This window comes from Zingiber officinale, chromosome 2B (assembly GCF_018446385.1).
Source record: "Zingiber officinale cultivar Zhangliang chromosome 2B, Zo_v1.1, whole genome shotgun sequence".
NCBI classification, from domain to species: domain Eukaryota; kingdom Viridiplantae; phylum Streptophyta; class Magnoliopsida; order Zingiberales; family Zingiberaceae; genus Zingiber; species Zingiber officinale.
Window position 1 is genome coordinate 47942186 of NC_055989.1, and position 14179 is coordinate 47956364.

The following is a 14179-nucleotide window of genomic DNA, read 5'->3' on the forward strand; positions in this document are numbered from 1 at the left end:
ATGAATAAGCATGTTTGAGTTCAAAACTCTAACCCTAACTCATTTATTTCAATTTGGCCAAAACACATCAGTAGGGTTTCATATCATTTTATCCCATATAAAGCATACAACTTAAACATATAACATGCAAATTTGATCTAAGCATATACAAGGCACTATACAAGCATATACAAGGCACTATACTTCATGAATAAGCCTATTTGAGTTCAAAACTTTAACTTTAACCTATTTATCTCAATTTGGCCGAAACATATCAGTAGGATTTCATATCATTTTATTCCATATGAAGCATACAACTTAAACATATGACATGCAAATTTGATCTAAGCATACACAAGGCACTATACAAGCATATACAAGGCACTATACTTCATGAATAAGCCTATTTGAGTTCAAAACTTTAACCCTAACCTATTTATCTCAACTTGGCCGAAACATATCAGTAGGGTTTCATATCATTTTATTCCATATGAAGCATAGAACTTAACCATATAACATGCAAACTTAATCTAAGTATATACAAGGCATTGTACAAGCACATACAAGTCACCATACTTCATGAATGAGACTATTTGAGTTCAAAATTCTAACCCTAACTTATTTATCTAATTTTGGCCGAACATATCAGTAGGGTTTCATGATTTTTCATTCCATATCAAGCATAAAAATTTAAGTTATCCACATGTAAAAATTCATACATCATAAAAGAGTACAACTACTATGGTTTCTATGCAAAATTCTTGACCTAAGGCCTATAAGTCATGTTGGCCGAAACATATGTATAGAAATCTCCTTGTTTTTGTCACAACATGAAGAATGAGAACTTAACTATCAACACATAAAATTCACATATCATATAAGTATGAAATCAAGCATGTCTCACAAGAAAAAGAACCTAGCCTTAACCCTCTTTTGTCTCTTGGCCGAAATATTCATAGTGAGGGTTTAGATTTCTTTTTTTTTTTTTTTTATAAAACATAACTTGAAACTTGTTGACCCTAAAAGATCATTCATCAAACCCCACAAGAAAATTTTTACGGTTTTGAAAACTCTTGAAAAAAAAACGTAACGATCGATTCGACAACAACTTGTACTGCAGTGAGGGGAATACTCACATCCTTCGCTAAATTCTCTAAGGAGGGAACCTTGCTTGTGAATCCTTCCTAGAGGAGAGCTTCCTTGCTTCTTGGTCTCGGCAAGAGGATGAGAGGGAGAGAGAGGTCACGGTGAGGGAGAGTAGGAGGAGAATGAGAGCAAATGACAACTCATCTTTAATTTCCTCCTTTTATTCATTATTTAATTTCCTCCTTTTAATTTCTTTTACTCTCTTCATAATTAAGAGAAAAGTCTAGATACATCCCTTCTTGGTGAGTAAGAAAGGAATATTCTAGAGCATCTCTTCATTAGAGAGGGAGAAGACAACTCTCACTTCTCCTTCTAAGAGAAGAGCCTTTTCTTCTTACATTTAATTATGGTTTCCCTCTCTTTCCTTACAATAATTTCTCTTGGTCTAGTGGTTATCTTATTCAGGTATCTAATGAGAGATCTAGAGTTCAAGTCCTAGACCTTATGTATTTTTATTTCTATTTTATTTATTTAAGTGTTTGGCTAGGAGCAAAAATTCAACTAAAGCATATATATTTTTCTTTATTCTTTATTCATGATAGAATATTCTAGAATTTTGCTAAGGATCCTATGGGTGTTACAAGGGATGGGCTCCTAAGTGCCCCTAGGTCGATGGAGTAAGACTCAGGCCTAGTATGTTTGCCTTGTAGGGTTCAAGACTTGCTACCTTGGGCCTACATAGGTTGCGCGCAATATGTAAGTGGTACATAGCCGGGATCCCCTTTAAGTTGAGATTATGTTCAAGTATATATGTAAGAAGAAATGGTTTTAAAAGATCATGAGACATACACATGTTTTTCGGATACATGTTTTTAAAATCATGATGCATATAATCTATGATTATGTTGTGTTGAGGCTATGATTTAAGATATGTCATGATATGATTATGTTATGTTTCATGCTATGTTTTAAGAGATGATATGCCATGATATGATTATGTTATGTTTCATGCTATGTTTTAAGAGATGATATGCCATGATATGATTATGTTATGTTTCATGCTATGCTTTAAGAGGTGATATGACATGACTAGTTATAATGTTTGTTATGTTGCATGATATGCTTAAAGAGCATGATATGTTATGCCATGACTAGTTGAGATCATGTTAAGTTGAGACATTATTTGATTATGTGCTGATTGTTGGTTTTAGTGAGTAGGAAAGGAACTTACTGAGCCATGAGTGCTCATAGCTTACTTTCCTTGTACCACAGATAAAGGAAAAAAGCTGGATGAGTTAAAGGAGCAGCAGGAGGGGCAACGAAGATGTGTGTGGCGGTGGCTAGGCATCTAATTAAGAACCTACTTTAAAACCTTTAAGAACTATGCTTTGGTTTTTGTGAAATGTAATACAATATGGGTGACTTGATGTTAAGTTTTTATTTATTTTGGTACCATGTTATGAAACCATGTTAGTATAGTTCAGTTTTAATTAAGTTTAGAAAAATAATTTTAAGTCTTCCGCTGTAATACGTACGTAGAGTATCGTAGCCCCGTCCCTTGTTGTTAGTAGGGAGGGCGGGCGTTACATTGGCATAACCATGTCTTATTGGCACGACCCGATCTAGCTGCCCCACACGGCCATGTGGATTGACGTCGCTTAAGTCTTCCTTTTTTTGGCTAGATCCACACGGCTGTGTCATATGACACGGGCAGTGAAGTCTCCCCCTCGACTGGTTTCACACGACCATGTGTACCACATGGCTGAGTTCTTTTCCTCCATTGTTGAGCTCACACGACCATGTGTTTCACAAGGCCGCCTTCTTCTTTCTCTCTGGAATTTCCACATGGCTGTGTGAGATCACACAGCCTTGCCCATCTTCTCCTCAAGTGAGCTCACACGGTCATGTTATGACACACGGCATGATGCTCCTCCTTTTCTATTAGTATCACACGGCCATGTGAGGTCACATGGCTAGTTCCATAAGGTCCAGAAGTGCTAAATTTTCTCCTTTCTGACTTCTCTAACACCTCCATGCCCATGAAATGATAATGGCCTGCTCATGAAGGCGATATACAACCTGAAAACAAAGTAACAAAATATTATCACAAACAAAAGAAAAGAAAAAGTGAAAATGAATCTAACTAAAAGAACCCTTGGGTTGCCTCCCAATAAGGTCTATAGCTTGACCCTATCTCCAATTCCACTAACTATACCCAAGGAGGCATGACTTTTCCTCCTCGGGTTGATGTTGCTGCTTCTTCCTTATTTCTTACCCTCGGAGGGCAAAGGTACTTCTTATTCTCAATCGGGGTATTTCTCCCAATATTTGCCGATTCGTATACTTCATCCAGCGGCCTCCCCTGAAGATGGAAGCTCCGCTCCTCTATTTTGTAAGTGTTCGTTGGTCCTAGAAATATCGTACCGGTTTCCCTGTATAAAAATTTTGTACAAGTCATGAACCTTTCCTAACAACCTATTGTGTTCTTTAGAAATCAAATTCGGAATCGCAAACGAAACTTAATATTATTGATTCCAAATTTAACTTATCTGTTCTTTTTGGTTTAGACTTTGATCGCAAACGATACTTAACATTATAGATCTAAATCCACCTATGTTACAAATTTAATTAAATATTTATTTTGAAAATTGACTTCCAGGTCAAACATGGCGAGACACTTGGCCTTCTTGGGTATGGGAACATCCACTGCCGCCTCGACAAAGCCTCTTAACGAAATTCGATATTTAATTTCCTTATATAACTCTAGATTTAACCAAAAAGAACAATCAAATCACAAGATTGAAAAAATAAAAGAAACACAAATTCGAAACAAATCCGAACATCTAGAATCTCTAGCATCTTGTGTTTGGAATTCATTCAAATAAAAACTAGTATGTTGCGAAAAATAATTACTAGTTATACCGTTCTTTGTATGCAACAACCTCTTGATCTTCTACCGTATTCCTCTTCTTATCTCTGACATCGTGTGGGCGATGATCTTCCATGACGAGAACCACCCAAGCCCTTCTTCTTCCTTCTTCCAAGTTTCGGCCAAGCAAATTTCTCCAAGAGATTGCGAGTCTCGGCCACCACCACCATGCTCCAAGGGATGCTAGAAACAAAGCCTCCTTCTTCTCCTAGCAAGATCCGGCCACCTTCCAAGCACCAAGAGATGATGAGGTTCGGCCAAGGAGAAGAAGGAAAAAGGAAAAGGGAGAATAAGAGGGCCGGCCACAGCAAGGAAGAGAGGAGAGGAATAGAAGAGAGTCCACTTTGTGAAGGCACCCCTCCCTCTCTTTTATAATCCTTGGTCTTGGAAAATAAGGAAAGTTTTAATAAAAACTTCCTTATTTTCTTTGCCATGAAAAGGAAAATTTAATTGATAAAAATTAATTTCCTTTTCTTTTATTAAAGTGGTCGGCCACCTCTAATTCTCCAAGCAAGGAAAGTTTTAATCACAAGAATTAAAACTTCCTAATTTGTTTCCTAAAATTTTTAAAATAATAATTTCTCTATTAATTTTTTCCTTCATGGTTGGTTATAAAAGGAAATTTTATAAATTAAAATCTCTCTATTAAAACACATGGATGATTTCCAAAAAGGAAAATTATCTTTAAAATTAAAATCTTCCTCTCAATCTACAAATAAGGAAAGATAACAAATCTTTTCTTAATCTTTTGTAGAAAACAATAATAGGAAAAATTTAATTTTAAAACTCTCTTTTAAAATGATGAACATGGTTTCATAAAAGGAAAGTTTTATAAAAATTAAAATCTTCCTTTCAATCTAAAAATAAGGAAAGATATCAAATCTTTTCTTCATCTTTTCTAGGAACTATAAAAGGAAAGATTTAATTTTAAAACTCTCTTTTAAAATCATGAGGATGGTTTCATAAAAGAAAAATTTTATCAAAAATTAAAATCTTTCTTTTAACTACAAATAAGGAAACATATAAAACCTTTCACTTAATCTTTTATAAAAAACTATAAAAGGAAAGATTTAAATTTTAAACTCTCTTTAAAAACCATGGTATCATATAAGAAAGATTTAAAAAATAAAATCCTTTTTAATTTAATGTGGCCGGCCACACCAATCTTGGATTCAAGATAGGGCCAACCACACAACATGGGTCATCCTATTTGCTTGGCCGACCCAAGCTTGCTTGGTCGACCCAAGCTTGCTTGGTCGACCCAAGCTTGCTTGGTCGGCCACCTTAGCATGGGTATAAAGGTGGATATAGGTGGGTATAATACTTTATTAATAAGAGGTTACGATAGGGACCGAGGGGAGGAATTGATTTTGATCTCCCGATGAAATTAAGCTTCCCGTGTTCGCCCCGAACACCCAACTTAATTTCATCAATAATAATTCATTCCACTAAAGAATTATTAATGAACTACCGCACCAATCCTAAATTATATTTTGGGCTCCTTATTATCATGAGTGTGTTAATCTCCTTGTGTTTAAGATGTCGGATGCCTACTAATTAATTGAGTTACTAACTCTTGGAACCCCAAAGTTGTTTTGGTGTGATCAACAAGTTAAGTTAAGTCAAGTGTGTTTCTAACCTTGTGTCTAAGTGTGCAGGAGCTTAGGAACACAGGTAGTCGAGCGGATGACGCAGCTAGTGAGAAGGACGACAGTCCGAGGGACGAGGTGCTGCGGAAGAGTACATCGGCAGACGAGAAGGAAGCGTGCGGTGGTTCCGAGGGACGAAAGCCGGAGCGGAAGATTGCTCGGGGAGCAAGAGATGCAGCTAGCGAGAAGGACGGCACGCGGTGCGTCCGAGGGACGAAGACTACAGATGAGTACGCCGGCATACGAGAAGGAAATACGCGGTGATTCCGAGGGACGAGAAGCCAGAGGGAAACCCGCTTGAGAAGACCGGAAGTTGGGTTCGGGTGAGCCCTATTCCGGATGGTAGAGATCACCCAAGCGAGCGGAACCGGAGTTGAAGACCCGGACCGAGGCTAAAGAAGTCAACTGGAGTTGACTTAGGGTCCGGGGCGCCCAGACCAGCCCGGGGTGCCCGGAGCAGTCCGGGTCGCCCGGACCAGCCTGGGGCGCCCGGAACCCTTCCGGGTGCCCAGAGCTTGAAGTTTGACCAGATCGAGTCAATCTCGATCTGAACGTTGGGGGATAAAGTTTTATCACCCCATGGCGCCCGGAACCCTTCCAGGCAACCTGACCAAGGGTATAAATATAGCTTTGGTCCAGAAGATTTTTAACGAACTCTGAATTGTAATTCCAATGCTTGTAAACTTTAGTCTAGAATTGAGCTTCTGTTTTCTGCGCTTCAACGTTGTACGAGGCTTCTCCGCCTGAAGGAGTTTTTAGTGAGCTTAATCTTCCTTGGATTAACAACCACATCGGTTGTAACCAAGTAAATCCTTGTGCCTCGCTTTTTCTTTATGCTTTTAATTTATCGGCTTACTTTATATATACAAGTGTTAGCTTAAAGTGTTCGAGGAAGGTTGAGTTTGTTTTTATTCTACAGGACTATCCAACAACCCTCTTCCAGGCGGCCGCAATGGTCCTACACTAACAACTCACTTTAATTAATATCTTAGTCCAAGAGTAGTACCACTCAACCTTATTGTCGTGTTGGACTAAGCCCACCTACAGGGTTTAACATGACAATCATTATGAGCTCCTCTTGAGGACATTATCAACCTAGATTACTATGACACAGTTTTCTTCTATAATATACAACACACACTATAAGTAATATCATTTCCCAACTTATCGGGCCTATTGATTTATCGAGCTAAATCTCACCCTTTGATACGTCAAAGAAATAAATACTAAATATATGTGCTTGTTATTATATTAGGATTAAGAGCACACACTTTCATAATAACTAAGGTCTTGTTCTTTTATTAAGTCAGTATAAAAAGAACTTACCTTAAATGGTCTTACTCAATACACTCAGAGTGTACTAGTGTAATTTATTAGTCAAGATAAACTAATACCTAATTACACTATGACTATTCCAATGGTTTGTTTCTTTCCATCTCAGTCATGGGCTACTGTTTATAATTTATAAGGAATTGATAACATGATCTTCTGTGTGTGACACCACACACCATGTTATCTACAATATAAATTAATCGAACAACTACACTTAACTTATAAATGTAGATATTTGATCAATATGATTCTTATTTCTAAGTAAATATTTATACAAAGAGGTAGGCTTTTAGTATACATTCCAACAATCTCTCACTTATACTAAATGACTATGCTGCCATATATTCTGCCATATTTCTAATTCTCATCCCTTCAACATGCCCATCAAAAGCTCTTGCCTTAAGGGCCTTAGTGAAAGTATCTCCCAGGTTATCACCTGATGCAATCTAGGTGGCAACAACTTCTCCTCGTTATGTAATGTCTCGTATTGGGTGGTACTTGCACTCTATTGTGTTTACTTGCGTTATGGGCTTATGGTTTCTTCAAGTTTGCTACTGCACCACTATTATTACAATAAAATGTAATAATTTTTGGGAAAACTATAAATCATGTCTAAGTCCATCATGAAGTTTCTGAGCCATTCAGTTTTTATGGTGGAATCTGAAAAGTACCTATGCTTAACACTCTTCCATTGTTATGGCTTCACTTCCTAAAGTAAACACAAAACCCCAAGGTCGACATACTATTATCCCTATCTGATTGGAAGTCAAAATCCATGTAACCTTCAAGGAGCAAATTATCTGTTTGATAAACCAACATATAATCTCTAGTCCTTCTCAGGTACTTTAATATATGCTTAACAGCAGTCCAATGTCCCTGTCCAGGGTTACTTTTGATATCTGCTAACCATGCCCATAGTAAAGCAGATATCTGATCTCGTGCATAAGGAAGCATAAGGAACTGCATTCAAGTCCTTTATCTCCTTTGATGTCTTCGGAGACATCTCTTTAGATAAAGTTACTCCATGTCTAAAAGGTAGAAAACCTTTATTGGAGTCTTGCATGCTAAAACGAGCTAGGATCGTATCGATATATGAAGCTTGGGATAATCATAATATTCTTTTCTTGCGATCCCTTATTTCTTTGATCCCAAGAATATGTGCATTCTCCCAAGTCCTTCATATTGAATTGTTTGGACAACCATACCCTTAGTTCCGACAACACTTTGATATTGTTTCCAACTACCAAATATGTCATCTACGTATAGTATAAGAAATACCACCACATTTTCATCGCACTTCTTGTATAAACAAGACTCATCTGGACACTGAATAAATCCATAGGTCTGGATTACTTCATTAAACCAGATGTTCCAAGACCTTGAAGCTTTGCTTCAGTCCATAAATAGACCGATTAAGCTTACATACTAGATGCACTTTTCCGTTCACAATGAACCCCTCTGATTGCTTCATATGGATGCTTTCTTCAAGACTTCCATTAAGGAAAGCTGTCTTGACATCCATTTGCCAAATCTCATAATCCATATGAGCAGCAATAGATAAAAAAATCCGGATAGACTTAAGCATGGCTATCGGTGAAAAAGTTTCCTTTTTCAACAAGTCTTGCTTTGAAAGTTTCCACCTTCCCGTCTATCCCTCTTTTCCTATTGTAGACCTATTTACACCCAATGACTTTTACACAATTTGGTAGTTTTACAAGCTCCCAGATTTTATTAGAATACATAGATTCTATTTCAGTATTCATTGCTCTTTGCAAAGATGCTGCATCTTTATCTTGGAGCGCTTCGTCATATGTCCGGGGATCAGGTTCATGTTCTCTAGGGATCAAGTCCAAAGACTCTCCCAAAACATGAATCATTCAGGTTGCCTAACAACCCTCCCACTATGACGATACACTGTTTGTAATTGTGCATTAATTGTGACACGTGTTACAGTTTCATGTGGTATCTCATCTTGTACTGTTGTTACTAGATTAGACGTGTCCTTTATTATTTTCTTAGGAACAAATTTACCTATGGGCATGTGGTTCATTACATAGTCCTCTTCTAAAAATCATGCATTGGTGCTAACAATGTCCTTCTGATCTTTAGGACTATAAACCTCCTTTCGTTTCTCTAGGATAACCCTTAAAAAAGTGGACTCTTGTTCTTAATTCCAACTTATCAGTGTCTCCCTTCAGCACATGTGCTGGACTATCCCAAATCTAAATATGCTTAAGACTAGGCTTACGCCCATTTAATAATTCTATGGGAGTAAAGGGTTCTGATTTACAAGGTACTATGCTCACTTTCGATTCCAGAGTATATCCTCAAAATGAATTTGGTAATTCTTATTAACTCACCATCGATCTAATTATTTCCATAAGAGCCCCATACCTTCTTTCTACAACACCATTCTGTTGGGGTGTACCATGTGCAGTCAGTTGGGATGTAATCTTGACTTCTGATAAGTGTCTCCTAAACTCTCCTAAGAGATACTCGCCACTACGATCTCACCGCAGTGTCTTGATACTTTTACCTTGACATTTCTCCGCATAAGCTCTGTACTCTTTGAACTTATCAAAGTACTTAGACTTGCGGCGCATCAAGTAAATGTACCCGTATCTCAAATAGTCATCTATAAAAGAGACAAAATATTCGAAACCACCTCTTGCCTGGATAGTCATAGGTCCTCACAAATCAGAATGAACTAATTCCAACACGTCTTTGGCTCTATACCCCTTAGACTTAAAAGGCCTCTTGGTCATTTTTCCTTCCAAGCAAGACTCGTAGATTGGAAAGTTTTTCGCCACCAATGAACCCAAAAGTTCATCAGCTATTATCCTTTGAATCTTACTCAAGGTAATATGGCCTAGCCTTAGATGCCAAAGATATGATTAGTTCATTTCCGAATGTTGCTTTCTCTTATTAGAGTTAGAAGATGTGTTATTAATTTCCATTTATTGCATCATGGAATTTATTGGATTTATATAAATTGCCAACCAACCTACCAGAACAGATAACTTTCATCTTTTTCTTGATAACAACTTTGTTATCAAAAGAGACAGAATATCAAGCTCTTTGAATAGTTTAGAGACTGAAATCTAGTTCTTTCTAAACATGGTACGTAAAGACAATTTCTAAAAATCCATGTTTTATTTCTATCAGAGAATAAACATTTCCCACTGCAACAACTGCTATATTTGAAATAGTACCCATGTAGACGGTGATTTCTCCTTCATATAGTTGTCGGATTTCTTGGAACCCCTGCAATAAATTGTAGACATGATCAGTGGTTCCCGTATCTACACACCAGGTACTGGTAGATAACACCACCAAACATGTTTCAACAACTAAAAAAAATACCTTTATTGTTCTCAGTTCTGAGAGGACAACCCACCTTAGTGTCCAAGTTTTTATTCCAATCATTATTGGGACTACTAAGTCTATTCTATAGTATAACAGCTAGGGGATTGACAAACATTTGAAATCCTAAGAATCCCAAAAATATTTGGTCAAGACCAACACCTCAAAATCCCAGTGATTTATCCATTAATTTTATTGTCTTGTCAGCCTAACTTTATAAAAAATAAAATTAATAGTTGGTCTTTCTTTGATCAAATATTTGGTCCAAAACTTTGAATTTAAAATAATATTGATTTCTCAAAATAATATCATTTAAATTCACCAACACCTCAAACATCGTAAATTTTGCATGCCACGATAGTATGGACGTATACAAATTCAAACATTTGTAAGAGGAGGGTTTTACCCATTAATTATCTTGTCAATCTCTCTTTATGACAAATAAAATTACCTCAAACACCGTGAATTTTGTATGCCATGTTAGTGTGGATGTATACAAATCCAAACATTTGTAAAAGGGGTTTTACCAATTAATTTTATTATCTTGTCAACTTGACAAATAGAATTATCTCAAACACTGTGAATTTTGTATGCCACGATAGTGTGGATGTATATAAAATCATACATTTGTAAGAGGGGGTTTTAATTTTATTATCTTGTCAACCTTTCTTTATGACAAATTAATAGTTGGTTTTCCTTCTGCCACACAAATAATAGCAGTGACTCCGATGGGGAGGATACTTTTAAATGCGCCTAAGTGTATACCATTACTTGATACTTAGTCCATTAAATAAGATTGTGCCCCTTCCGATGGGGAAGATCACACGCTTCTAATCAATTTCCTATAACCATCCATAAAAGAAGTTTGATCTAGTGATCTGCAAACAAACTCATCCGATGGGGAGGGAGGCACTCAGAGCCAACATGCAAGTTTGTCGCATCACTTACATACCAGTAATGGAGACCATGAAATTTATCTACTAATCCCTCTTCCACTTAGTTATTTAAGGTGAGGAATTTTAACCTAGCAAGTACACATCACATGCACACACACATCACAGTAAATAAAAGCAATAAATATGGAAATTAATTTTTCAACTATTATGTCTTCTTCCATCACTGTCCTTCACGTACTGCTAGCCCTAGGGTTCATGCTGTCGGGTCCATCGAGCTTCCTTTTCCGCTGCGCCTCTGGTCCTCCAATAGCACCATGCCTCGTAAGGATACGATCCGTGACAGAAATAGAATTTTACATATATCGATCCTATATACCACAATGGAATGTACATAAAGTCTAGATTGAACAAAAAAGTAAAATCCTAGGGCTAATACAGCTCCTGCTGTATTTAATAAATACAATCATGCACACACATAAAATGCCCTTGACATGCCCAAGGGTCCAATCACACACAATTACATTAAGCTATAATAGTTGGAGCCTGCAACCACAGAGTTAGCATATCCTACTATTATCCTGCCTAAAATATGTATGACATGTGCATAATTAAACTAAAAACCAAACACACAAAGGCAAACTCTAGCTCTGATACAAATTTTTGGTTGGTCCTAGGAATATCGTACCAGTTCCCCTGTACAAAAATTTTGTACATGTCCTGAACCTTTCCTAACAACCTATTGTGTGCTTTAGAAATTAAATTCGGAATCGCAAAGGGAACTTAACATTATTGATTCCAAATTTAACTTATCTGTTCTTAGAGGTCTAGACTCGGATCGCAAACGATACTTAACATTATAGATCCAAATCCACCTATGTTACAAATTCAATTAAATATTTATTTTGAAAATCGACTCCTAGGTCAAACATGGCGAGGCACTTGGCCTTCTTCGGTATGGGAACATCCACCACTGCCTCGACAAAGCCTCTTAACGAAATTCAATATTTAATTTCCTTATATAACTATAGGTTTAACCAAAAAGAACAATCGAATCACAAGATCGAAAAAATAAAATAAACACAAATTTGAAACAAATCCGAACATCTAGAATCTCTAGTATGATGCGGAAAATAATTACTAGTTATACCTTTCTTTGTATGCAACAACCTCGTGATCTTCTACCGTATTCCTCTTCTTATCTCGGACATCGTGTGAGCGACGATCTTCCAAGACGAGAACCACCCAAGCCCTTCTTCTTCCTTCTTCCAAGTTTTGGCCAAGCAAATTTCTCCAAGAGATATCAAGTCTCAGCCACCACCACCAAGCTCCAAGGGATGCTAGAAACAAAGCCTCCTTTTCCTCTTTCTTCTCTTAGCAAGATCCGGCCACCTTCCAAGCTCCAAGAGATGATGAGGTTCGGCCAAGGAGAAGAAAGAAAAAGGAAAAGGGAGAATAAGAGGGCCGGCCACACCAAGGAAGAGAGGAGAGGAATAGAAGAGAGTTCACTTTGTGAAGGCACCCCCTCCCTCTCTTTTATAATCCTTGGTCTTGACAAATAAGGAAAGTTTTAATAAAAACTTCCTTATTTTCTTTGCCATGAAAAGGAAAATTTAATTGATAAAAAATAATTTCCTTTTCTTTTATTAAAGTGGTCAGCCACCTCTAAATCTCCAAGCAAGGAAAGTTTTAATTACAAGAATTAAAACTTCCTAATTTGTTTCCAAAAATTTTTAAAATAAAAATTTCTCTATTAATTTTTCCCTTCATGGTTGGTTATAAAAGAAAATTTTTTAAATTAAAATCTCTCTATTAAAACATGTGGATGATTTCCAAAAAGGAAAGTTATCCTTAAAATTAAAATCTTTCTCTCAATCTACAAATAAGAAAAGATAACAAATGTTTTATTAATATTTTGTAGAAACTATAATAGGAAAATTTTAATTTTAAAACTCTCTTTTAAAATAATGAACATGGTTTCATAAAAGGAAAGTTTTATAAAAATTAAAATCTTCCTTTCAATCTACAAATAAGGAAAGATATCAAATCTTTTCTTAATTTTTTGTAGAAACTATAAAAGGAAAGATTTAATTTTAAAACTCTCTTTTAAAATTATGAGGATGGTTTCATAAAAGAAAAGTTTTATCAAAAATTAAAATCTTCCTTTTAACTACAAATAAGGAAAGATATCAAATCTTCCACTTAATCTTTTGTAGAAAGCTATAAAAGGAAAGTTTTAAATTTTAAACTCTCTTTAAAAACCATGGTATCCATATAAGAAAGATTTAAAAAATAAAATTCTTTTTAATTTAATGTGGCCGCCCACACCAAGCTTGGATTCAAGCTAGGGCCAGCCACACAACTTGGGTCATCCTATTTGCTTGGCCGGCCCAAGCTTGGGTTCCAAGCTTGCTTGGCCGGCCACCTTAGGATGGGTATAAAGGTGGGTATAGGTGGGTATAATACTTTATTAATAAGAGGTTACGATAGGGATCGAGAGGAGGAATTGATTTTGGTCTCCCGATGAAATTAAGCTTCCCGTGTTCACCATGAACACCCAACTTAATTTCATCAATAATAATTCATTCCACTAAAGAATTATTATTGAACTACCGTACCAATCCCAAATTACATTTTGGGCTCCTTCTTATTATGAGTGTGTTAATCTCCCTGTGTTTAAGATGTCGGATGCCCACTAATTAATTGAGTTACTGACAACTCAATTTAATTAATATCTTAGTCCAAGAGCAGTACCACTCAACCTTATTGTCGTGTCGGACTAAGTCCACCTGCAGGGTTTAACATAACAATCCTTATGTGCTCCTATTGGGGACATTATCAACCTAGATTACTAGGACACAATTTCCTTCTATAATCAACAACACACTATAAGTAATATCATTTACCAACTTATCGGGCCTATTAATTTATCAAGCTAAATCTCACCC